The sequence below is a fragment of the Eublepharis macularius genome, chromosome 8 (genome assembly GCF_028583425.1).
Source record: "Eublepharis macularius isolate TG4126 chromosome 8, MPM_Emac_v1.0, whole genome shotgun sequence".
NCBI lineage: Eukaryota > Metazoa > Chordata > Lepidosauria > Squamata > Eublepharidae > Eublepharis > Eublepharis macularius.
Genome location: NC_072797.1, coordinates 55,236,972 through 55,260,117, shown reverse-complemented (window position 1 = coordinate 55,260,117; position 23,146 = coordinate 55,236,972). Strand labels below are relative to the sequence as shown.

Genomic DNA, 23,146 nt, shown 5'->3' with positions numbered 1-23,146 from the left:
ATGTATCCAAACTGTTTCTTTCTGACGAAGCTCTTTTGTTGCAGATGTATGTTCTCTTTTACGGGTCTTGAACAGAATAGTGAAAGCCATATCCATGTTGCTATGTTTTTTATCCTGATAATGTTGTACTAAAGGGGCTTCTAGTATGTTATTCTTAATTCTAGACTGATGTTCACTAAGTCTTGTTCCAACAGAACGTACAGTACTTCCCACATATAACCCATTCCATGCCAAAAAGCTCCCGGAACAGCACAAAACAGCCCGGAACGGGCACTACAGAAATGCCAGTGCCACAAAAAACAGTGGGATGTGTTAGAGACACTCCAGAACAATATTTTAGAAATGAAAACTCTGGACTGCCCCACTTTTATTAACCTGTTCCATGCCAAAAAGCTCCCGGAACAACACAAAACAGCCCGGAACGGGCACTACAGAAATGCCAGTGCCACAAAAAACAGTGGGATGTGTTAGAGACACTCCGGAAAAATATTTTAGAAATGAAAACTCTGGACTGGCACCCTTCAATTAACCCGTTCCATGCCAAAAAGCTCCCGGAACAGCACAAAACAGCCCGGAACGGGCACTAAAGAAACGCCAGTGCTACAAAAAACAGTGGGAAGTGTTAGAGACACTCCAGAACAATATTTTAGAAATGAAAACTCTGGACTGCCCCGCTTTTATTAACCCGTTCCATGCCAAAAAGCTCCCGGAACAGCACAAAACAGCCCGAAATGGGCACTAAAGAAAGGCCAGTGCCACAAAAAACAGTGGGATGTGTTAGAGACACTCCAGAACAATATTTTAGAAATGAAAACTCTGGACTGGCACCCTTCAATTAACCCGTTCCATGCCAAAAAGCTCCCGGAACAGCACAAAACAGCCCAGAATGGGCACTAAAGAAAGGCCAGTGCTACAAAAAACAGTTCCAGAAATATAGGTCCTAAGACCAACGGGAAAACAATTATTTATCAATCATATATTACATATACATAATCATTCTTTTAATATAGCATATTACAATATTGCAGCCAATTTTTATCTTCGTTTTACAAGTTGCATCATATAATTTATATTACATATATCATTCAAGAATCCTCCCCAGGAGGTTCAAGGGGTGCAGCGGCAAATTAATGACTTGTACTATATCAAAGTCCTTTCAGGAGCTGGTTAAACAAGTTCATGGTTTGTTCCAAGATGAAAAGTGGAACCTTCAATGGTGCCCGGAACTAAGGCCGGCAATTTCCAACTAGTTCTTCGTCCCCACGGACTTCCTCAGGAGCAACCATTTACAACTACATGAAAATGAATAAATATTACATTTGGCTCATTTATATATTCTCTAATAGTACATTGATTGATTATTTTATATATTACACATTAGCAAAAGTCTTGCTAAAACATCTACATGTGCTCACCCATCCAAAGTCATTTAACAGGCACACCGTCAATTCACCCAATGACGTGGAAAACTCCTACGTGATGCAGTTCCTAGTGTTCACATTTTTATACTAGCACTGATCAAAAAAAGATTTACAATACAGGGAGGTACCAATAACATCCATGATCTCATCACAAATCAGTGACACCTGCAAGTTACAACCTCAATTTCTCAGTATATCCTGAAATAACTTACAACCTGTAATGACAAAATGCCTATACGGGTTACTAAAAACAATGTGGATTCCATTCTACAAAGGCACTACACTTAAACCAGAAAGCTTTTCAGTGGTAATTCATTATTAAGTCCCCGTGGTGATAAGGTTTTTAGCATATGAATCCACCTCGCCTCCTTTCTCAATAGAGTTAGTTGCGAGTCAGATTCTTTGGTGGTAGTAAAGAGTCCTGCTACTTTTATCTCCTCTGCCTTATGTTTCTCATCTAAAAAATGTTGTGTTAAAGGGGCTTCCTTCACCCCATTACGTATTCTGGATACGTGTTCCAGAATACGCACTCTCAGAGGTCGGGTTGTGCTGCCCACATATAATTTTGGGCAAGGGCATACAGGGGACGCGCAACAAGCTCCCAGGGTTGGCAGCTACACCCAGCACCCCCACTTTGGCGGCGCCGGGGGCAGACTACCCCCCCTGCCCCCCTGTTGACTTGGCCTTGTGAAATATACCAGACCAATTAACAAGACAACCCCCCACCCATTGCTTGCGGAATTATGTATTATATTTTTACCCCACACTTCTTCCAAGAAACTCAAAGCATCTCCCTTTCTAATTTTATCTGTTCTATTTTTTAGAATGTCCACTTCTCTATGACAGGTAAAGGTATGGCCTCCCAGCCACTCACGCTGCCACCACCAGCTCCACGGCGTGCCGGGACAGCTGGATTGCCACGGGGTGGCATAATGTAGTGATTAGAATGTTGGACTAGGACCTGGGAGGCCCAGCTTTGATTTCCCACTCTGCCAAGGAAGCTTGAGGGTGACCTTGGGTCCATCACAGACTGTCAGCCTAACCTACCCTCCAGGATTGCTGTGAAGCTGAAATGGAGAAGAGAACCATGTAAGCCCTTTGAGTCCCTATCGAGAAGAAGTCAAGGTATAAAGGAAGTAAATAAATTTTAGTTGCGGAACATAGGAAGTCAGTAGTTTGGGACGTTTCTATGATACAAAAATAAATCAGTTGAATTACTATGGCTTGATAATCCGTTTCAATAATAAAGAATAATCAGCACTTCCAGAAAACACCAGTTTTTATAGATTATTGCTGAGTTGAATTGGAGAGAGGACTTACCAGAGTGTGGCCCTGCAGCCTGTTTTCATTGCTTTCTTAGCTGCAAAGTACATATAAAACAATAAATAAAATGAAGTTGTCTCTGACCATAAGCAGTGTGCATTGTCTTGCCCTCATCGTCCAAGTAACAACAGCCATCTTGTGCTCATCTGGAATAAATGTTGATTCCCCACAATTTTGACAATGCATTCTATTGCCACTGGGCTGGGAAACTGAAGGTTCTGGCTACTGATCTGATTGTTAAATCTTAAGAATAAGCTCTTACTATTTCATACTAAAAAGAAATTATGATAAAATTGCTTTAAAAATCCCATAACCTTTGTATTGCCCTAACTGAGGGAAATGAACCATGCAATGCAATTAATAGTCACTGTGCAATCAAGAAAGCGATCGTCTTGAGTAGCCTGCACACATTTTGTTGCTAGATTCTGAATAATCGTATTATATTTGAGACCATGTATTCAGTGTTTGAAGTCTAAAGATCAAAACTGGGAAATATTTACAATGAAAGATGATACACAGCAGGTTCCCTCAGCGTGTGACATCCTGTTTCTACCAAGTGAATGTGAACCTGCAGGCTTGTCTACGTACATTACTGTCACTTGGACAAAAATGGCTACTGATGTAAGGGCAACAACAGTCAGTGAGTGGCTTTGGCATGTGAATAGAATAATTTTCCTGTGCACTAGCTAGAGACTAGGGTTGCCAGCTTCCAGGTAGTGGCTGGAGATCTCCCGGAATTACAATTTTTCTCCAGGCCACAGAGATCAGTTCACCTGGAGAAAATGGCTACTTTGGGGGGTGGACTCTATGGAATTATGCCATGCCAAAGTCTTTTCCCTCCCCAAACCCCACTTTCTCCAGGTTTCACCCCCAGATCTCCAGGAATTTCCCAACTTGGAGCTGGCAACCCTACTAGAGACTAAAAAGCTCAAGATGATGTCTGATTATTATTAATATACATCCACCCAATGTGTTTATTTGTTACAATTATGATCATTCAGTTTAAAGTTTTTACTAGACCTGCTAACAACTGAAAGGATCCTGGACCGAGGGGTGGGGATTAGGGCCACTTTCTTCAAACAGCTTCCTTCCCCTCATTTGGAGGAGGCTACCAACCAGCTTCCTCTACCATTGAAGAATGGCAGCGAGGACCAAGAGGGGTGCCAAGACCCTTGCATGCACCTTTCTACTCTGTTCCCCAGCCTCCACTTCAGCTGCAGACATGGAACCTGCCTTTCACCCAGCCTCGACTCCCAGCAGCAATGTAGCCTGGAAGTCTGCAAGCCCCGACTTTGTATATAGGATGTATTTTTATTTTTACAAATAATTTAAATAGCAAGCAATTGTGCTACTCCTCATTGGGCACCATCCATGATGACACAAGTTATTGTTCAAAAAGTACCTTGCATCATCAGTCCAGGCAAGTGTAGCAGCAAAAACTAACGAGATGTTCCAGTTCCAGTTTTCTTTGTATGTACATAAATGGCTCCTTTGGAACACAGCCAGTGAAAATAATGTGAGAGATCTGTTAATAGCATCAGATATCTCCTTCAAAACAGCTTGCATATATGATGCAATATACATGCATTTTTCCTCCTCCACGGGCTACATAAACTGCTCCTACTATTATATTAAGATTGTACATTTCTCTTCATGTAGTATGCCACTCACAAAACATTGCACGAGAAACCTAAATTGTACAATTCTTGTTCATGCTTCTGTGGGGAGTTTGACAGTGAAATCCTAAGTAGAGTGACTCCAGTCTAAGCAATAGGCTGGAGTAACTCTGCTTAGGATTTCACTGTAAGAGACAGATGGCATTTTTACTGAACTTGGCTCATGGACAAGCAAAACCAATTAATATATATTTCCTGTGTGCTGAAAAATATTATTGTGGGCAAAGTAACTTTAACTTTCATAATTCAGTGATTCTTTTAAAAAGTAAAACTCAAATGGGCTAAGGTGCCAAATTCCCCATCTAGAAAAAGATGAGAAGACAAGACCATTTTTTAAATCCCTGAAAAGGTCAGTTCTGCCTGAATTCCGCACCAGACCACCAATTCCACCTCAGTCAGACATTAAACTGGAAAAAATTTCAAAATTGTTCCTGTAGCTCTGACAACGTATTCGTTAGTGCTTAAATATGAATGCAGTTACAAAAAAGTGAATCAAACCCTAGCCTTGAGCATGAATAAATAAGTGAAATATTGGTGCTATGGCTGTGGTGGGAACCTCTGAGGGGTGTGATAAGGTCTTTGTGTGACAACTCAACTGCCTGGATATTCTTGATAGTGTAGATGGGGAGAATAAGATATTGGCACTAATCCACGATGTACAAATCAAACTCTGCACAAAACAAACAAGTCAGCATCAGCTAGTTCATGATGACCCCGCCCCAAGTATCACGATTCACGATGTCTTCTGATTCCTAATTCTTAACATTTACTGTCTCAAGAACAATAACCTGTGACACTTTTGCAAAGTTTTTTGCTTGATAAAATAGCATGAATATGCTCTGATCTGGATACCAGCTATAATATAGACAAGGTGGAAGTAATGCTTAATACTCTAGCTGGTCCATGTATGGACCATTTTAACCCTGTTACAGTGATGTATATTGACAAGACTTGGCATCTGTGAAGGCCATACTTGTGCACTGGATCCTTCTCCATCTTGGCAGCTAAAATCTTGTAAAGATGACATTAACGAGTCCTGGAGGTCTATCATAACCCAGTCCCTAACTTAAGGCACCTTGTTTTGGACACTCAAAGAGGTGGTTATATGCCCACTACTTAAAAAAACATCCCTAGACAAAAATGACATGGTCAATTATCACCTAGTTTCTAATCTGCCCTTTCTAGGCAAAGTGCTTGAGACACCAGTAGCTGACCACTCCAGGTCTTTATAGATAACTCTCATGCTCTGGACCCTCTGAGTCTGAGCTATAGGATGGAAACAACTCTGGTAGCTTTAGTTGATGACCTCCATCTAAATGTAGACAAAGGTCATGCTTCTTTGTTGCTCCTCCTAGATTGATATGCAGCCTTAAATACAGCAGATCACACTATTCTGTTGAGGCATTTGGAAGCAGAAGTAGGTATTGGGATGTATATTGTTTTAAATCATTCTTTGTGGAACAGACTCAAAAAGTTGCTGTTGGAGACCAGCTATTTTCAGGATGAGAATCATCTTGTGGGGTTCCAAAGGTGCATTCTTATCCCTCATGCTATTCAACTTCTACATAAAGACTTAGGAGAAATCATTTGTACCTATGGAATTGGATGTCACCAATGTGCAGATGACACTCAGCTCTGTATCTCACTATCCAAATCCCCTGGAGGTGCAGTAGAAGTCTTGAGTAACTGACTGATAGCTAGCTGCAGTCAATAGCTGAAAACAAACAAATTCAAACTGAACCCAGACAAGATGGAAGTCATGCTGGTCGGAAAGGTAGAGATCTTGAAGGACATTGTACTACCCACTTTCGATGGGATTCAGTTGATTCTTGCAGACTTGGTTAAAAGCCTAGGAGTTATATTGGATCCAATATTGCTGCTAAAGAAGAAAGTTAATGCAGCTGCAAAAAAAGACATTCTTTCAACTTAGTCTAGCCCCCTTCCTTGAGACAACCGATCTGATCACATAAATCCACACTATGATATTATTGACTTTGTTTCAGCACAGTATCAGCTCTGTATTCAAATTTCTGCTTGTTTTCAAATTTCAGCAATCGGAATGTACTGGCTATGGATTGTATTGACTTACACTATGTAATCTGTCTTGAGTTGCACTAAGGAAGGTGGACTATAAATAACATTAAATAAATAAAATAAAATAACCCCAAACCTGCTATGTGACAGACGTAGCCTATTTTTCCGGTTCTCTCTTATCTTTGCTTTTCATTTTCACCAATGACCAGTCTGGAGTGCCTCATACTAATTTATCGTGTCACATTCATCCCCTTAACCCAAGAAGTCCTTGCAATGGCCTAATGGCTAAAAGTGAAGCAGAGAAGGCTAGAGTTTTAATATGAAGAAAGAGGTTTAATATGCAGATCAAACTGACTTGGAAGGGAAAGTTAGAAGAACCCATTTAAAAATTGGCAACCCAAAATCCAGGTATGGAAAATAATTTTTACTTTAAGATTTAAAAGGGGAAAAAAAGTCCTGGAAACATCCTGGTGAGGGCTGACCATACTCCAGTAGGCACAAATTACTGAAAGCAAGTTAAAAAGGGTGGGTGTGGAGGAGTAGGGGTGGCAGCGCAGGAAGCTAGTTCCTGCAATGGATACTTTAACGTATGCATGGAATTCCCCGTTGCTTATTCCCTCCCCACCCACCCCCCTGCTACCAGTTCCCAAGGGCCCCTTCTGATTCCTTGTAATAACAAACTTCAAAAGTCACATGCTTATCATGAAGACAGTAAAGAAGGGCACACCTGCAGTTTGCATACTTGAGGGAATCCTTAAGTATGCAGACAAGTCTTAATGTGTAAATAATGTGTAAATAATAATAAAAAAGGAAAGTTTCCTACTAAACATCTGTGGAAAGCTGGGCATGGTCATGTCCTCACAATACTGAAAGCAGTTGAGATTTAGGACTAAGCACACATAATACTGCAGCATCGTAATGGGAACATTTAATCTAGAATTTAGCCTTTAAAAGAAGCGGTAGGGACCAATATAGATCAGAAATACTGGGAAAGGGGAGATCGCACTGTTTCCCTGATAAGAAATGGCCTCCTGAGGCTACTTTAAGCCCTAGTAAGAGGGGGAGGCAAGTACTTTGTGCCTGTCTATTTTACCCACTGGGATTTAAAACAGCCAAGAAAGCCATTTTCAATTAGACAAACAGTGCATGAAGAAAATTAACTTCCCCATCCCCAGTGCCATGGCCCACTCTCATTGCTCACACCCATAGCTGTCAAATTACATATCTGTAATTCCACTCATCGGACTTCAGTATCACACATAGTATGGCCCTTAGCCAAAGGGAAAGCCATCAGTAAAGGAGATGACAAAAGGGCCTTCTCAAGCCCCAGATAATATCCAGGAGGAAAGGAATTTCCCATTTACCCCCCTTCCTTAAATTTGATATGGGCACCCAACTAGTTCCCTCTAATAGAGCAAAGTCAGGTTGGATTGGGACATTATAATGGTGGCTTGGCCTTGGCCAGGGGCAGTAACATTGGATCACACCACTTCCAGTGCCAGCAACACCCCACTCTGAGCAGTGTTGCCCATGCAAGGGTTTGGTTTAGCTGCAACCAATGACTGTGACTGGCATGTGGTTACCGACCATCAGTTCCTACACCACTGCTGACCTGAGCTGAACCGAGTAGCACCTCAGGACCACTTGGCTTGGAGCTAGCAAGTCCATCTGTATTCAGTGGGACTCACTCCCAGATGAGTGTGCATAGGCTTCAACTAGCAATGTGCATTTGTGAATCAGCCTGTAGTCTCCTGGAGAGGCAGGACTTAGGAATCCTTTCCTCTCTCGCATGTTTTATTTCCACAGTACAATTATTTTTAAAGCCTTTGTGCTTAATATGTCAGATAACAAAGCAGCTTTTTGTACCATAGCTTTTAATTATCAAGAAGTGCTTTTTTTGTTTAAATTTTAACATGGCAGCCCATAGGTTAATGGCAAGACATAGAAAAGTACTTTAATTTTGAATTATTAATTTCCTTCACTGTATATGAGAAAATCATGGCTTGCTTTCTTCTACAAGTGTTCTCCCTCCAGGCTTCATGCTTATTGCTGTTATATGTTGAAATTTCCATTTGGATTTGAAATATGCATGTTGTTTTAACCTGGAGAGAGGAGGTCACCACCACCAGGCTCAGATTAAAGTTTCATGTAACAGTTTATAGCGGTGATAATCCTGTGTTTAGATTTATACCCTTCATTGAGTATTTGTTTATTAAAAGCTAATTACTGCCAATATAAAATTATAAAACAGGAGTCCAAGGGCAATTTAGAGACTAACAAAATTTATTCCAGCATAAACTTTAATGAGTCAGAACCAAGACAGCTCTGACTCACAAAGGTTTGTGCTGGAATAAATGTTGTTAGTCTCCAAGGTATCTTGATTCTCTGGACTCCTGCTTTATTTACTTATTTTGTTACTGACTAACATAACTACTCATCTGGAATGATCATCACACCAAAATTTGAAATTATTTTTGAAATAATGAGTATTTCTTGAGCAATAGAACACCCAAGAATAGCACTACAGGATTTATTTTTCCTTGGCTGAGAGTACATTGGAGACTTACTGTGTCTTTAACATCCATTTGTTAGTAAACAAACTCCTAAAAACAGTCAGCAAAACTACTAACCTGACTTCAGAGCTGTTGAAACATAGTCCAAAATGTTCTGAGATGAAAAATCTGAGCTTTTTGCTTTTCTTTCTCTGAGCCCCAATTGGAATTCTAGTGCTTCCGTGGGCATGAGCCATTCCACCCATGGAACATGATTTCCCTGCTACCCTCCTCTCATGGCAGCCCCCAATCCTGTAATGGGGGGCGGGGGAGGTCCATCTCTCCTAGGAAAAAGATTTGTGAGATTGGGACATAGTAGGTTGCCCCAGGAGGGGGGAGACAGGAAAATCCCATACCATGGGTGGAAAGGATTGTGCCCTGCTTGCAGAAACACTAGTGTGGATTCAAGCCAGTGCATTTTGCTGCCCTTGGTACAGTTCACCCTTGGAACTGTGGCAGCTTTTCCCCAAGCATGCACACATTATTGTTTGCCAGCCATGTGCATAGTGCTTTTTTACCAGGTTTTTTGTCGTATTTACTGGGACTGCACTTGCTCTGATGTTTTCTTAGAGGTTTCTGGTAGGGGTTTTTTTTTTTTTGCATATGAATTTGAAACGTTTCTAAAGAAATCTCCTACTCCTCTCAGGCTCCACCCAGTTCTTTCTCCAAAGCTCTTGCCCTTCCTTCTTCACATTTTTGTTCAGTTGCAGAAGCCTGCTTGCAGCAGTAGCTGCATGCAATCGTGCATGTGCAAAGTAAAAAAAAAAATTAAAAGGGAGACAGGTGATTTTAGTCTCTGATGCCAAAAATACCTGCCCTCCCCACCAAAACTACTTTTTAGGGGGGATTGTTTGGAAGTTTTCCTGTGACGTCACAACCAAAGGTGAGTGCTTGCGAGTACTGTATGTGGAAGAGTTGTTGGGGGAAACTCAGCAAAACACAGACCTAAAGCGAGGAAAAAGCGGGAAGAACAGGCTGTGTGAAAATGGCCCTCCTGTCCTTTACCTCAATCTCCAATGGGAGTAAGAATTATACAGAACCATAGTGATAGGCCTATAGTACTCAGTGCATAACAGTACTTTAAAAATGACTTGTATATACTCTGATTATCCTATGAATAGGGTGTATTCAGGTTAAAGCCCTCCAGGAATTATTTTACTTCATGTAGCCAGACTTAAGTACAATGGGGAAGTGTTCTGATGGCTTGCAAGATACAGCGTAATTGATCCAGTTCTGTGCCACTGTAGCATCACACATTTTGCCTCGGCTCTAGGGTTGCCAACTAGCTGTTCCTTTAATATCCTTTTGATCTGCAACAATTATCAAGTGATGGTGTTTACCTCCATGTCATGAAAAGCCTCAACTGCCCATTTTTTGCATATAACAAGAGATAGGATTTTTTTTTCTGGACTAGAAGGCAACCTTAAACTTTTGTTGCTGTAAACTGTAAAGCAGTTCTTGGTCCATAAAGAACTTCCATTAGTCCCATTTGTTGACAGCAGTCCTAGTTGGCAGGAGCAGTCTGATTTATACAGTCACCTTCTTTGCACATTGGTACTGAGTCTGTGGCTTAGCATTTTTATCTTGCTTCCACTAAATGCATCTCTTTGTTCTCTGTAAAAAAAGGTAAAGGTAGTTCCCTGTGCAAGCACCGAGTCATTACTAACCCAGGGGGGGGGGATGTCGCATCACAACGTTTTCTTGGCAGACTTTTTGTTATGGGGTGGTTTGCCATTGCCTTCCCCAGTCATCTACACTTTACTCCTAGAAAACTGAATACTAATTTTACCGACCTTGGAAGGACGGAAGGCTGAGTCAACCTTGAGCCGGCTATCTAAACCAGGCTTCCACCAGGATCAAACTCACGTTGTGAGCAGAGCTTGGGCTGCAGTACTGCAGCTTACCACTCTGCGCCATGGGGCTCTTTTGTTCTCTATACCTCACCTCTAATAAGTGAGATGATGTTTGTGATGCAACCTGAGTTGTCATGAACTACTGGTTCCCCCAGGGTATGAGTATACATGTAACCAGGCGATCACTGCAAAGAAAATCAGTTATTTTATTTATGTCATATATAGTCTGCCTTTCTCACTGAGACTTGAGGTGGATTATATAGTATGAAAGTAGTAAAATCAGCAGCAAGTACATTTCAATACAGTATCAAGGACATTTCCATAAACCATGCCATAGGGTAAATAGATACAAGTTTAAAAGACGTAGTCTTAGCAAGAATCCAATACAAAGTAGAAAAAATACTGAAAGTTTATTAAGAAAATTACATAGGAAACAAACAGTAGCCAAAACAGTAGCCAGACATATATCAGAAACCATACAGAACTAAATTAACAAAGTTAGTTCACTATCTAAGACTTTCAAACATTCAAACAGTGCCAACTTACATCAGCAATCATACTTCAGCATAGCATGGTTCAGCAGGACATTCCAACAGGAATTTGGACCTTATACTCATGTCCTGGACACCTCCCACCTCTGGTATAGTGTTACAATTATAGTTAGCTGTTCCAATCAGAGCAAAGATTGTTTCAGTGCCTTACGTCACCCTTCAGGTGTTCTCATTCTCCTATGGAGCCAGTAACCGAACCTGGAGCTGATAAGGCGAAAGCGCTTGATTAATAACCACAGGAAGCAACCATGCACATTATTTTACAAATTAACTTCTTAAAAGGGAAGGCGAATGCTGATTTTCCTGTGTTTCATTCTGACATCACATGGGCTCATTGAGCTGCAGTTAAGTGAATATTAGTTAATTTAAATCAATAAGGATTGTTTTCAGAAACTTGCAGTCTGTTAGAAAGCATATATGCCATGAAGGCATTTCTGGAAGCCCAGAAAGAAAACCAAACACTCACATAAGCAGTATACATGGTTGAAAAGTCAGCTGTTCCAGGGCTTTCTGTCAAATAAAGACTTATCAGATATCGCTTGTCAAGAATTTCAGATTTTTCCCTTCATGTAAGTAACTCCCATCTGCAAAATCCCAAGCTTTTCTTGAGATCAAACAATCCATGTCAGGCTTGAGGCATTACGCATTATGGACAGCTGTAGAAGACTGGAAGAATAAGGTGCATTACAGCAGCTTAAAGCAATGGTGCGGAACAGGTTGGAGATCCAAGACCCAGCACATTTCTGTACAATGAAAAAAGAAAATGACATTTGTGCAGCTATATATGTGGAAATGCCTCTTTAGCCTAAAATACAAATGCAAGGAGAATTTTAATAAAAACAGATATCTACAAGTTGATGGCTGCAGAGTCTTTATTTACTTTTTTATTATTTGTTGTAAATGCAAATGCAGATATTGAGGAGGGATGAGAGAAAATAACTTAGCATGGAACACTGCACATCTCTATACAGTGTGGTAATTGAATAACCCACATACATTAGCTAGGACATTAATATAGGTTTTGATGATGACAAAAATGCCCCTCTTCCAATGCACTTACTTCTCCTCTGCACCTTTTCTGCCAGTTCCCCAAAGCACTGCTGGTTGCACTGACAGATGGCTGGAATCATAAATGCTGAATCAGCAAATGAGCCTTCTGCATTTTCCATTACTGCCAGAATCCACATATCATACTAGAGATGTCAAATTCAGACACACAGGGCTGTTTCACAAAGGCAGATAGCCTACACTAGCTCATTGTTGACTGCAATGTCATGATGTGAACATTTTTACCTGATTAGACTTTCAATTTTATGGAAGTTTTTACCGGATTAACCTTTCCCTTCTATGCAATACTTAAAAACAGAACAGTCACTTTGTGGGTTTAACAAGGCAATACTACTTCCTGGTATTGAAAAACAGAAATTGAAGAATTTATCTGTGTGTATATACTGCTCTTCTAGACAGATTAGTGCCCCATTCAGAGCGGTGAACAGTCACTGTTATCATTATCCCCATAATACAGCTGGGGAACTGGGGCTGAGATGAGTTACTTACCGAAGGTCACCTACTGAAGTCAAGGCAGTAGCAGGATCAAGCCAGCAGAGTACTGATTTGCAACCCAGCCACTTGACCACTATGCTTGTTGTAGAACAAGGCTCACCAATCTTCCTGATTGTGTGGGCACTTTTGTAACTCTGAAAAATGCAGCAGACACTACAACAAAATGGCTACCATGGAAAGCAGGTCCAGTCACAAAATGGCTGCTATGGGGGGGCAGTTAGAAAATATTGATGTTTTAAGTCAAGTATCTTTCCTCCTAAGAAGGCAGCAGTTGTTTCCAAGTGGGCACTGTCTGCAAACCAATGTGATATTCCGGGGGGTCTTCTAAACCACCTCCTCCCTGCTCTGTGGAGGAAATCCAGAATTCGCTCTTTGCTTTGGGAACAGGTGTTTTGAAATAGTAGTAGCCATTGCACTAAAAATTACGTGATCTCAAAAGTCTGAATACTTGAAAAGTTAGGATGATAAAAATTGGTGATCCTGTGTGTGTGTGTGTATAGGTTTTTTTAAAACAAACAATAGACTAATCAGTTTGAGTACATATATTGCTTAAAAGTTCTTAACTATATCTGCAGAAACTTGAACACACAGTGCAATCCTAAACAGAATTGCTCCAGAATAGCCCATTGAAATCAATGGGCTAGACTGCTGAGATTCTGTTTAGGGTTGCACTATTAATCAACTTATTTTGGTAACTGGAAATGTGAGGGGCAAACATATTTTGTACACGTGTCTTCTATCCCCTTGCCCTGTATATGCTATGCTTCCAGGCTCCTGATTTTGCCGAGCTACTTCAGTAAAGGTCAAGATTGTCCATTCCCAGTGGGCTTGCTCTGAGCCGTCTAGAAGCACGCTCTTCACTATGACAGTTTTTTAAAAATTACCAGTTTGAGAAGGGGATTCCGCCCTCCTTATCTCGAGTAAAAGCCAATAAAAACGGTGAGAGAAACGGGAAAAACTCCTTATGTATTTAACAACGGGAAGGGGGACGCTTGAGGGTAAAATTGACGCCCCCGCCCGCCCGCCAACTGCAGGGCATTCTCCTTCATTATATTAACTACAAATAATGTTAATATATAACAAAAATTAGTTCGTCTTTGCGTTGTTCGTGATAGGAAAGCAGGCGCAAATGCCTCCTCACCAAGCAGCACCCCTTTATCCTGTGCGCGCGCCCACATCTTGACACTGGCCCCTCACGAGCCTCTCCTTCGCTTTAGTCCGCGGAGCCAGGCGGGCCATCTTTCTCACACCCCATCCTCATTAGTCACGCCAGAAGAGCCGGGTGGCTACTGAGAAGGAGCCGTCCTCGCAGGGAAAGGGCGCACTTCAGGCGCTCCAGACGCGAAGTTCGCGTTTGTTGCTTGCCACAACTCCTTTCGCTAGCAGTGTGACGGCGGCTGCTACACCCTCCCACTCGTCGCAGCCGCCGCCACCTGGCGGGCGGAACACGCCAGAGGAGCCGGCCGGCGCACTTTCCTCCCATTGAAGCCTCCGGGCTCCACCGAGCTCTGCTGCTTTCGCCTCCGCAGCAGTAGGCTTCCCCGCTGCCTCCGCTGGCTGAGGAGTCTGTGGAGGAGGAGAAGAGGGAGGATGGAACCAGGCAGGGAGCCTGGGGCGGCTGCGGCAGAGGACGGAACCGGCGAGCTCGAGCCGGCGTCTTCCTTCCAGGCCCGGCTGTGGAGAAACCTTCAGCTGGGGGGCAAAAGCAAGGGCGGCAAAGTGGCGGCCGAGCGCCGCAGTGCGGAGACCTCGCCATCCCTTCCTCGTCCGGCGGCAGCCGCCCAGCAGCCGAGCAAGGGGGACTTAGTGGGCGGCGGCGGCGGCGGCGCCAAGTGGGGTGGCTTCAGGCGCAGGAAGCACGTGCTGGACCGCGTCTTCTCGTCCTCCCAGCCCAACCTGTGCTGCTCCTCTTCCGAGCCCCTGGAGGCCGTGAGCACCGAGGCCGGCTCAGCTTTGCGCCGTTTGCGGGAGCATCTTCTGCACCACCACCAGCAGCCCCAGGGCAGGGGGCACCTGCACACCACCTCCTCCTCGGCGTCTTCCTCTGTCTGCTCCTCGCCGCTCCCTCCGCCTGCCCACGCCAGAGCGGACAAGGGAGGCAGGAATGGGCCCCCCAAAGCTACGGCAGAGCAGGAGTTGCTCCGGCCTGGGGCGCACCTGTCCCACCAGAAGAGCTCCTCTCTGCCTGGCACCGCCTGCTTGGAGCAGTTGTTGCAGGAGTCGCCCACCAAGGGCAAGGGCAAAGGAACCCAGGGCGGCGGCAGCCCGGCGGTGAGTCCTCCTCTGAAGTACCCCGAGGACTTTTTCTTGGGGGGGGGAGTATGGGCTGGTGGGGTGAGTTGTGTGTCAGTGGTGCCCTCTCGCTCCACGTAGGCGGAGAGAATGCTGGTCTGTCAGGAGAAGACTCTCATGGTCTAGTATTGTGTGTGAAAGTTAAGGTGTCGTATCGTGTGGGTCTTGGTACACGTGCTTCATTTTAGACAGTAAAGTATATCGTAGCGAGGGGAAAAAGGCAGCTCAAGAGAGTTATATTTGGAAGGATAACATGAAACAAACCACTTTTGTGGCCAGAACGCTCATTACTTTCCCATATCCGTGAAAGCACAGGTTGATGTGTTTGGTTGGATCTTGAACTAGTGGAGCATTTCCGAACTCTGGAAATTTTGGCCCTGACCCACGAATTATCTCCTGCAGGTATCTTATACAAGTAGTTTTGTTTTACACAACCCAGCAAGGTAAAGAGTGTATCTTTTGGAAGAGTGAGAGAATTCTAATTATTTTTTAAAAACATGTGTTGGGCTAATTGAAAGGGGGAGGGGATATTGAGTTGGCAGGCCCATTGGCTTCCTGTTAACGTTGTTGTGGAGGAAAAGTTAATTTATTCCCTTAAAATAGAAATTGAGCCAAATCCTGCTTTTATGGGTAAATCCAGGGCTCAGTTAGAGCAGTTCCCTGAAGAGGTCACATGTCAGGTGGCCCCGCCCACCTCTTGGCCATTTTGGGCCTGTTTCAGCCTGGATTGGGGCCGAAACGGCCCAGATCGGGCCTCTGACGGGTGTTTGATCACTCTCCCGCTCAGCAGCGACCGGATCCTGACCATTTGGGCCCCTTTTCAGCCATTTTCAGCTCCTTTTTGCCATTTTGGGCCCAATTTTGGCCCTGAGTGGCCGGGATTGGGTCCAAAACAGCCAGAATAGGTGATGCCAGAGGATGTGGCATATGCTAATAGTTATGCTAATGAGTTCCTCCAGCTCTTTTTCTATGAAATGACCCCAGGGTAAATTCATTGCAATATTCCATTTTGCAAAAAATCAAGGAGTCGGTGAGAACTGTATCCTTTAATTTGGGCAAAATCATTTTGCTACTTAAGATGGTCTTAGAGGATGTACATGAATATAACCAACTGCATAAATAAAAATAAATGTTCTGAATACTGGAAACAATGGAGTTGATGATGAACATATGTGTGCAGATAGTCTGTATGTATTGTAAACCAGTGTGAGAATGTTAGTAACAACTTCAGATTTTGGGACTTCCTATCAAGTGTTAAATGTGTGTACAATCTAAGCAGATAACTCTGTGATTAAAAGAACAATGGCCCATATGACAGGTGCTGTGAAGCAATGTTGCTTTTGTTTGGATAGTCATCTCTCACATAGCGTTTTTGTTGTTGTTAATGTTTCCTGTGAGATATCAGCACATGCCACATTACCCACTGGTAGGTACACGAAGTTTACAGGGATACGTTTGTTATTTATTAAGCTAAGTTGCATTTGTTGTTGTTAGATAACCATGCTTATGTATTCTAATAAATTTATGCTGAAATGGGCAGAATGCGCAAAATAATAGTTACTTTGTGACTCAGTATTTTGAAGTCAAGAGGTAATTCTGGCTGTTAGATATGTCATCTTTTACAGTCAAGCCTCTATAAGATGTGTACAGGAACTATGAATCACTAGAAAGTAATTGGATTTCTTTCCCTTTTTAAAATGAAGTTCCGCACTGTAATTTATATGTACTGTAGTCCAGCTGTGTATAACAGGTATTATTTAAGTGCTGGCCAGTTTTGGCAGAGTGAATTTCAAAAGTAGGTATGGTCTTAATTATAGCTGCACAGATCCTATATAGCGGCAATAATGAGTTTAAACATTTGATATTCTGTATTGGGCCATTTAAAAGTGCTGCAGAAAGTAAATGTTACAATGGAAAGTGTTTCCAGGTAAGTGTGCATAGGATTCCAGCCTTTAAAATGCCTCACCGAGTTCATTCTGTGGGTCTAACCCTGAAGTTCAGCACCCATACCTGTGAATTTGACATTTCTCTTTAGGAGGTTTTCAGGCAGATTGTAAGTAGATAGTTACAAGATTAAATAATTGCTTTGTTTTATTTAGCCGTACTACCATAATGGTAGATTTTCTTGTGGAAGAGCTGGGTTTTGTGACAATGAAATAAAGTATAGTTGGCCTTTTTACAGCCTATGAGAACAGTTTGGGAGAGTGAAAAGAAGGAATACTGCTGTGTACTCCTTCCTTGACATCTTTATATTGTAATAAAAGATGCACTTCTAAATAAATGGCACTGGTTACATTCTTTGTCTTCTGGAATCTTCTCTGGTTGTTTTCTCAAGGGCATAATTACTACTGTTTTGTTTACTTCTAATGCTTATGTGGTTACAAAAATCAATTATTAGTAGCTGCATTTCTGCACATACTACTTTGGAGATGTTGATTGCTGAATATGCAGACTTCTTGCAGGCTTTGTGTGTTAGAAGCTTCGTAGGACTCTGTCAAAACAATGGGAGTTGAATTTCCAATAGCAGTCTTCTGATGTGTTTAAAATAGCAAAAGTCAGCGATAACCTTAAGGGTTATAGTTGTTGCCTATATATTTATTTGTGCAACTTCCTAAGGTTCAATAGATGCACAAACATTACAAGATCCTAGTCCTATAATTCTATACCTCAAGCAAGAATTGAAGAAGAGATTTCTAATGGCTGTCTACCTGATCTTTCATCAGATGCATCTCCTGTGCTTGCACAGTAGAGGGTCCCAAAGTACCAGGTTCCCTCCAGTTAAAGAATTCCAGATAGTAGGATCAGGGAAAGACCTTTCTGTACCAGAGAGGTGCTCCCAATCAGAGTAGACACTCTTGAGCCTGAAGGATCAATGGTCTCGCTTGGTATAAGGCAACACTGGAAATGGGTCAAAATCAGTAACTCGATAAAAGCAATAAAAATAAAGTAAGGAACAGACCATCTTTTTGATATTCCACTAGTTAGACACCACATTCAGCAAAGACTTGAAAAAGAAATTACATTCAATGTAGGCTTCAAACCTGAAGAAGCTGGGGGTGGTGGTCTGCTTTGGAATTGTGCCATGTAGGTACCATTACAATCAAGTGTGACAATTTACCAACCCACTGATTTATCTATTTATTTAATCAAGCCAGACAGCTCAGCCCCCAGAGTTTGTATTATATTCCCTTCGTTTGTGTTGGCATTCCTCTTTTAAGAAACATACGTACTGGTAAATTTTGTTATGGACCATTGTGTTGAATACCTACTTATGGTATAATAGGAATGTTTTATTATAGATACTCTGTTAGAAGTTAATAGCAGCTTATGTGGAGTCCTAGTCAGTTTCTCATTCCAGACACTGTCAGGTTGGGACTTAGGTAACCTTTACCAGCCTAACTATACCTTCTTTTGGACACTGTCCAAATACTTATGTGAAAATATTAATGCAAGCCAAATATAGTGAGGCCGGAGAGAGTTGTCATTCTCACTATTCCAAGTTTGTAGAGCTGGGTTCTTGAACATCTTGCCAATAGTGCTGTGACATCTTGATTGACAGTAAGCTTATTTCTGGTTATCAGCTTACTTCCTGGTAGTAGAAAATGGAGTAATACCTTGTTCACCTGTTGTTGATGGAGCTAGAATTGTGAGCTAGGTAATTTAATGTGCTCAGTCTCTTTTCAATAGTGCCTTGGACTATTGTAGTCTCATTGGATTCTTACAATCCATTGCAGAGTTATTCTAGTCTTACTGAAACTGGAATAACTATGTATTAACACTGTTAATTTCTGATGTTGTACACAACGGATTAGATAGATTGTGAACCACCTCTTTTCCAATGAAAAGTTAAAGGCTCCAGAGATGCCCTCTAATGGTAAGCCCTGCCTCCTTCATTCTATTAAGCATTACTTCCAAATGTTTTACATGTTCTTCCAGGGCCTGGCTAAAAATAGCAATCTCGTCAATATAAGTGACTGCAAACTCATTAATTTGATTTAGTGCTACTACTAGAAAAACAAGTTAAGGCAGCCGCAAAAAAAATACTTATTACAATCTCACTCTAGCCTAGAAGATGGCTTCTTACTTTGACGTGGCTGACCTGGCCTCCTGGATCCATGCTGTGGTAACATCAAAACGTGACTATTGTAATGCATTTTACGTTGGTCTCCCATCTAAGTTAACTAGGAGGTGTCAATTGGTGCAAAATGCTGCAGCTCAGCTGTTAGCAGGAATGAGCAGGAGCATAAACATCACTCCTATCCTACAGTTACTCCATTGGCTACCTATCAGTTACCGTGCTCAGTTCAAGGTATTGGTTATTACATACAAAGCTCTTCACGGCCTTGATCTGGCATACCTATGGGATCGCCTCCCTCCCTATGTCCCTCCACGGCAGCTTCACTCATCTGAACAGGATCTCTTGCAGGTGTCACCCTGCACATGGGCAAAATCAACAGCAGCCCATACACGGGCTTTCTCTGTTTGTCCCTACTGTGTAGAATGGCCTACGTGAGGAGGTTAGGAGGACCCCACTCTCCTGGCTTTCTGCAAACAATGCAAAACTGAATTATTCAAAAAGACCTTTTATTCATATAGGAGGGCAGTATTGTAGGGAGGGGGGTCTCAGATGCTTCGCTACTGAGTTAGGGATCATAGACTTCACCACTGTGTTGCCTTATATATTATCTGTTGCTTTAAATTTGTACTCCTATATACTACCTGTGCTTCATGTTGTCTAATATCAGACCTAGAATTGATTATGTTCTGTTTCAACAGTTCTTCATCTCTGTATTGGATCCTTGCTAATACTATGTCTTTGTAAACTTGTATTTATTTATCCTATGACATTGTTTATATGGAAATGCCCTTGATGTTGATTGTACTAATCTCACACTATGTAATCTGCTTTGAATCTCAGTGAGAAAGGCGGATTATAAATGGCATAAATAAATAAATAAATTCAACAGTGAATTAATTAGTCTTTGGAATGAGGCTGGAGAATTCTTCAACCTAAAAGGCAAAATTTTAAACTCGTATAAGCTATCAGAGATTATGAAGGCGGTTATGGACACTTCTCCATCCCTAATTGCCAAAACTCTTTATAGAGTTCTATGGTGGGTATAATCTTAGCTGCTCTTAAGGTTTCCAATAATTTATCCACTCTAGTCATCGGATAAGCATTTGGCTTCGTGATCACATTCAACTTCCTATAGTCTATACAAAAGCAAATGGTGTGATCTGGCTTAGGCACTAGTACTACTGGTGATGCCCATGGACTAACAGAATGGCTGTATAATGCCTAGTGCTAACATCTCTTTCACCTCCTTTCGTTTGTGGTTCAGCACCTCCCCATTTGCCTTATAAGGTGACATTCTAATAGGCAGGTTGTCCTGTGTCTGTGATGCTCAGCTTACTGTGTCCTGCCAGGTTTAGAGAACAATACCAAGAAAGGACAACCAGTCCAAAAAGACTATATAGTACTTATTTTTCACAGTCATACAAATTTCATTAAACAGTTGGTGTACACTTTAAGAATCTGATCCACCAAAAGTTACAGCATTTACACTATTTTCTTTTCAAATTTCATTAAACAGTTGGTGTACACTTTAAGAATCTGGTCCACCAAAAGTTACAGCATTTACACTATTTTCTTTTTTCTTTTCCACAGGCACAGAACATTCATAACCACAAAGATGCATACATGTGGCAAATGATGTTTCTAGCCGCCGGGTTGCTCCCCCAGGAGGCTTCCGGCAGGAGGATGGCAACGGGTATGCCAGCCTCGATGATACCCCGTTTCGCTGTACCTCGCTTCTTCACAAGCCTTTATAATGTGCAGTATAAAGGTTCAGTTTTCCAATTCAAAAGTCAATGCATCATTCCCAGCTTGTTTCGCCGTCGAATGGGAATGATGCATTGACTTTTGAATTGGCCGGCATACCTGTTGCCATCCTTCCGTTGCCATTGAACTTCTCCACAAGACCATTGGTCTGAGGATGAAATGCAGTAGTTTTCAAATGCTTGATGCCACAGCATTCCCACATGGCTTGCATAATTTCAGACAGAAACATTGTATCTTGATCAGATAGTATTTCTGAAGGGAATCCTAATCTCAGAAAAAAATATAAAAGTGCTTCCGCAACTGATTTTACATCCACAGAAGATAGTGCCTCTGTTTCTGGGTATTTAGTTGCAAAGTCTATTAATGTTAGAATATATCTGCGTCCCTTTCTGGTGGGTTTGGGAAGTGGTCCCACTATGGAAGGCTTCTCCAATTATGAGTAAGGGATTGAGTGGAGCTTTTGTTTTATGGTGTTGTTTCCTCACCTTCTGACAAATCTCACAGCTTTGGCAATACTCCTTCACATCTTGTGAAATTCTAGGCCAGTAATATTTTTTCATTAACCTCTTCTTGGTTTTACTGATTCATATATGATCTGCACATGGAATGTCATATGCCAGCTCAGTCAAGGATTGTCTGTATATTTTTGGAATAACCAGTAGTTTTACAGGCTCCCAATTTGACTTGGTCCCCTTTAGTTTCCAAATCTTGTAGATTATTTTCCCATATAAAAATGTCTGTTTCTGTGTTCATTTCATTCTGCCTGGTCTTCTCTCTTATGTCCTTTAACTCAGGGTCTATCATAATTTCTTTTTTAAACTCATAGTTTTTATTTATGCCTCCTTTTTCTTGAGACATTTCAGCAGTACTGACAGGAGGTTGTGTCTCTCTTTTTCCCTCCTGTATTGTATCAATTATGTCTGTTGCTAAGATACCTAGGGGCCTGTTTTCTGCTCCCCTTGTAGCAATTCTTTTGCATCAGTGCATATTTGAATTCTTGCTTTTGCTCACATTACATCTCTTCCTAATATTACTATATTTTCTCTTATTTAATAACTGCTACAGGGAAATAGTCTTCTTTTTCTCTCCAGTTAATTTTCAGCGGTGCTAGTGGCACTTTTTTAGAATTTTTCCACACACCTTGCAAGGATATATGCTTATCTGGAATCAGGTTTTCATTGTTAACCAGATCCTCCCTGACCAGTGTTACTGATGCTCCTGTGTCTAGAATAGCTAAAGTGTCTCTCCCATTTATTTGTACCACCTCTCTCAGTTCAGTATCTTGCACAACCTTATCTATCTTTACCCCACACAAGTAAACTGTTTCTTCAGTATTTATGGGTAAGGGAGTGTTTTTACTAGATCTTTCATTAGTGTTTGTCGAGCTGTTGGAGTCTCTAGCTTGTTCACTCTCATTCTCTGAGTTAGTTCTAGTGACCCTCCTTACATGCTAAAGTGTTGTTTGCTTGGGTTGATTCTTTAGATATTTGTAAGCTAAATGCCCTTTCAGACCACATACAGAACATTTTCTATCTTTCCCGTATCCATCTTTATTTCTTTTTATATTTTATCCAGATTTTTTGTTATCTTAGCTCTCTTGTATATTCCTTTCCTTTCTCCCTCTTGTCCTCTTCCTTATTTAAAATGTGGTTTATAAGTATAGTCTTCCTTTTCACAGTGATCCCAACCTCCTCTATTAAGCGTTAATCTATAAACCCACTCTGATGCTTGTTTAACATTCTCAGGAAGCTTATATTTAACCAGAAGTCTGATCTCTGAGGGAAGTTGAAATAAAAATTGATCTAGAATCATTAGATCCCTTATTCCCTCTTTAGAGTTAACTTTGGCAGATGAAATCCACTTATCAAAAGAGTCTGTTAATTTGACGCTAAAAGATTAAATGACTTCTCTTTTTGAGATACTAGGCTTCAAAACTTCTTTCTGAAGTAATCAGCACCTAACTCAAATCTGTTATATATGGTTTCCTTGTATTCAGCATACACTGCAGGTTTATCTGAGGGAAATATGTTGTAGATCTC

At 41.6% G+C, this 23,146-nt stretch overlaps 1 protein-coding gene across 1 annotated transcript in view; it reads left to right on the top strand.

Moving 5' to 3' along the window:
- The first annotated feature begins 15,173 nt into the window (after nucleotides 1–15,173).
- MCTP1 (multiple C2 and transmembrane domain containing 1) overlaps nucleotides 15,174–23,146 on the top strand; it is a 412,208-nt gene continuing 404,235 nt past the window's right edge. The window contains exon 1 of the mRNA XM_054986650.1: nucleotides 15,174–15,244. The gene's annotated coding sequence lies outside the window, so the exon portion shown is untranslated. The remainder of the gene's footprint in view (nucleotides 15,245–23,146) is intronic.